This window comes from Lissotriton vulgaris, chromosome 3_1, assembly GCF_964263255.1.
Source record: "Lissotriton vulgaris chromosome 3_1, aLisVul1.2, whole genome shotgun sequence".
In the NCBI taxonomy this organism is placed as follows: Eukaryota; Metazoa; Chordata; class Amphibia; order Caudata; family Salamandridae; genus Lissotriton; species Lissotriton vulgaris.
Genome location: NC_141689.1, coordinates 701,333,714 through 701,337,824, shown reverse-complemented (window position 1 = coordinate 701,337,824; position 4,111 = coordinate 701,333,714). Strand labels below are relative to the sequence as shown.

The 4,111-nt window shown below is 46.3% G+C and overlaps 1 long non-coding RNA gene across 1 annotated transcript; it reads left to right on the top strand.

Annotated features, from left to right (window-relative positions):
• Positions 1–402: 402 nt before the first annotated feature.
• On the top strand, positions 403–3,412 carry LOC147726936 (uncharacterized). Its single transcript, XR_015309447.1, has 3 exons — positions 403–507; positions 1,262–1,387; positions 3,177–3,412. It is a non-coding gene; the product is annotated as an uncharacterized LOC147726936 (long non-coding RNA).
• The last annotated feature ends 699 nt before the right edge of the window (positions 3,413–4,111 follow it).

Here is a 4,111-nt window from a genome sequence, read left to right as displayed (position 1 = left end):
AAAAGAGCCGCAAGGGCTTAAATCTGCCCCTTCCTTTGTAACCCTGACAATAAGAAAAATAGTGGCGGTGGATTGATAGTTTGACTATTTAAATGACTGGTAATGTAGCAGGCAACTGTTAGTGTTGTCACTGATCTGACTGAAATCACAATGGAGTTTGTCTGTCACTTTGCGTCTTGCCTGCGGACTGCTGCCTGCCAGTCCTAGGTGAACGTTTCAGTACTTTGTTTAGTGAGTTACGTGACTTTCGAAGTCACAGGTCCGCAAATAAATAAAAAGTAACCATAATCAATATAATTTCGCGGAAATATTTTGTTATTGTTCTTTTGAAATGTTTGATTTGGTTGACATTGACAAGCAACAATCATCCATGTTTTCTGTTCTTTCTTTCATGTTGTACGTCAGCTCCCCCCAGGGGCGAGAGGAGGACACAGGAGCAGCAGGCGGCGGATGCTGTTCATCAACAGGGCCAGGATCGGGCAGGCGAGGGCTCCTCTGCTGGCCCCAGTAAGTTTTCATTTTAGACTAGTACCTATTTTTCCTAGCGTTCCTCATTTGAATTTTTTCAAAATTGTCTTTGCTCTTCTTGTAGACTGTATCTAAATTCTTATCCTGCCTCTACTATGACTCCCTGTGGTATTACTAGATTATTCTTATTAGTCTGTCTGTGTAGCTAACTAAGATTGCACGGTTGGCGAAACTCCCATGATTCTAGTCAGCAATAGCTCTATCAACTTAGTGCAGTCCTCTGGGATTGTCCATAATGTCTTTTGAAGTGTTCTATCTGGACTCATGCTTGCAAAAATTGCAAAACCTTTCGTTCAGTCACTCTAGTCTGGAGGACCAAAAAACACAGATTGTATTTAAATTTAAAAGCTTTATTAAAAGTAAACACATTTATTAAAATGAAGTCATAATAAAACTAAACGTTTAACTGATAATGGAAAAGTGGTTAGTGCTGACGATTAATTGAAGACATTTCTTGTGGTCGAGCCGAGCTCTCACCTGGTTTCAACTTGATCTTGTTGTTAGAAGTCCATCTTCTGTCTGTGTGGAGAAAAATGGTGCGTGTTAAAAAATCAGCCTTCATCAGTTGTGCCAAAAAGTGCAGCAAGACAACCTTCCCTGGAAAAAGGGACATTTTTTTTAACTTTAACGTAGACAGTCACAAATTACATTGTTTTCACATGTCTTCATTCCTAGACCAAATACTAGTGACTAGTGAGTGCTTTATTCTAAGATTCTTAAATGTACTTTGTAGGTGGAACATCTGGTGGCGGGGCCAGTGTGGTGGTGGTGCTCGACACGGAGGCGGAGGGCAATTCATCATCAGGGGAGGAGGCGGCGGCGGCGGCTGTGAGAGTTGAGACGGTGGTGGCGGCCAGAGGTAAGCTCTTATATATTCCTTACTTATTGAGATTGAAGACTAGCTGGGAAGGCAAGAATATGAGATGCATGGCTGGGTGAATGATGAAGCAATGATGGGTGGAAGGACAACAGCCTGGGTGGGTGACACAGAAACTGTATGTGTCCATATACCTGGATCATGCTACTATCTGACTCTTAGATAGCATATGTGTATCTAGAGCAGGGGTACTCATAGTACGGCCCGCGGGCCGGTGGTGGCCCGGCAAGCCTTCCTTGGCGGTGCGCAGACCTTGCAGACAATCACTGCTCCCCCGGCCCCCACAGAGCAGAGGCTTTTTTGTATTTCACCTGTTAGCGCCCCTGCATCTCCACTCTGACAATCACTGCTCCCCCGGCCCCCACAGAGCAGAGTGGAGATGCAAGGCCACAAAGAGGTGAAATAGAACAAAGCCTCTGCTCTGTGGGGCCGGGCAAGCAGTGATTGTCAGGGTGGAGAAGCAGGGGCGCTAAAACAAACAAAGCCTCAATAATATGTTAATGGTCTTTTAAAGACCTGTTAAGTACTTTGGTGTTGTTGTCTGTGTGTGCGCGTTGAGGAAGCGGTCTCAACCCGGGCTGAAGGCTGACACAGATAGACACACACACAGTGAGATGACAGAGGGAGAGGGAGGGCAGGAGGGAGAGAGAGATGGAGGGAGGGCAGGAGGGACAGCAGGAGGGAGAGAGATGTATGTAAATGCTGGGTCTGGTGGCTCAGTGGATGAGGGCATCTGCTGCAGGGACCTGTGTGCAACCTCATGGTCACAAGTTATCGTTTTGCTTTAGCCCCGCCCCCTCTGACTCCGCCCCCACCAGTGCGGCCCTCGGCCACAAACTACACTGTAAATGTAGCCCCTGAGAGAAAGTTTGTGAGTACCCATGATCTAGAGAGAGTAGATGGTCAGTGGATGAACTAAGTGTAACTTTGAAGAGCATGTAACACTGCACCCGCACGTCCGTTCCAGTGTAGGAAAGGCAAGGAAAAGAACTTTTAATTTTGTCCAAATACTACCATAAGTAGTAGCAGTAGTTTGTATTGCAAGCACTGCATAGATCCGGTTATTATGGTGGCCACTCCCTACCTCTCTTAATAAGTTTAGTAGTACTCAGTCATTCATGTGTGGATGTATCACTGCCTGTCACTCAATAAAAAGCAAAGCACCTAAAGTCATCCCATATATAAGCAAAAACATCCCATGTGAAGTGATAGATAATCAGATTATTTATCTTCTTCAATTTTCCATTTCTAGTACTCATTTCCACTGTAGGGTGAAAGTTAAATTAATTAAGCAGTAGCCCTTGAGTTGTAACAGAGTATTCTCAGTGCCACCCGTAATAGAAAAGTAAGAGATTCACCACCTGCATGTACTGGACGGGTACAGTAACGCAACGGCAACGCAAGTCTAGGTCACTCCTCATGGCGTGCGTCTCTTTTTCTCGGGTGCAAGTTTACCGCGCTGGCATTATGCCGGCTTGCAGAAAATAACGTACCAATTTTCCAAAACAAGAGACAAGAAGAAGAATAAGACTGGTGTACTTTCATAGTCGACTCCAATGGAAGTCCACAGTGCTCATAGAATTTGTTCCTTAAACTCCCACTAATGTTAGAGCAAGGATGAAGAAGTGTGAGGTTAGATAGATACTGGCCTCAATAGTTATGTAATGCGCTTGCAAGTTGCTAGTTGTACTGCAGCACACATTTCTGCTGAATGATTGAGTTAATCTTAAAGAGCATTGGTTACAGACTATGTCTTTCTTTCTTCATATAGGTTCTCCTTCCAAACGAACAAGGAGGAAGGAGCTGGCTAGAGCGGCCCGGCAACGGAGAATCGAGGCCACTGTTGCGGAATATCGGCGGCTGGTGGCCCTGGAGGACGAGGAAAGTGTGCGGTCGACAACAACGACAACGTCGTCCTCCGTGGCCTCACCGGCTGCCACCGTGACCCAGCACAGTGGTCCACCGAGACTGAGCCGGGCTGCCAAAGGCAAACGCCACCGCCGAGCAGCAAGGCCAACAGCTGCCTCTCACAGGCATTGCACCTGCAAGGCAGTGAAGGCACGCCTGCGCCGCACTACCCTGATGGTGTCCCGCCTTCAGCAGGAGCTCGCCTTGCTCCGCGAGGAGCATGATGCCCTGGCCCAAAAAGTTAACAGCATCCACCCATAGTGTCCCTTGCCCCTTTTTTAGAGACTTTTGGGGGGTGGGAATTGGGAGTTGGGTTTTTGGGGACTTTTGAAGGACAATCGTTGGGGTTAGGGAGGGTCTTGCGGGAGATTATTTTGTTAGGGATATAAATATACTTTTTCAAACTTTATCTGAGCATACCTGTTTTTTACTGCTTGCCTGGTGGGTGGGGGTTTAACGTTGACTGTTTTCCTGAAAGTTTAGTTCCATTTTCTTCCTTTAAGTGTAAATGCCCAAATGTTTTCAACACTAAGTGCCTCTCACAGACTAAGTGAAGTGAATCCAAGAGTCCTAGGACTTTAGTAGTACTACCTTCAGGCTCTCGTCTCTCGTACTAATACTCCATTATACCCCCAAACCACCAAACGCTTATCTTACCTGTAATTTGTGTTTGAAAGTAGGGCTAGGCCCAGGGTTGGCTCCACGGGAAACACCGAATAACGTTGGCAATCTTGGTCGGATAAAATTTCCTCATAGCGGTGGTAGTAGTGGTGTGACACAGTGGCAGTTGCATGCCTA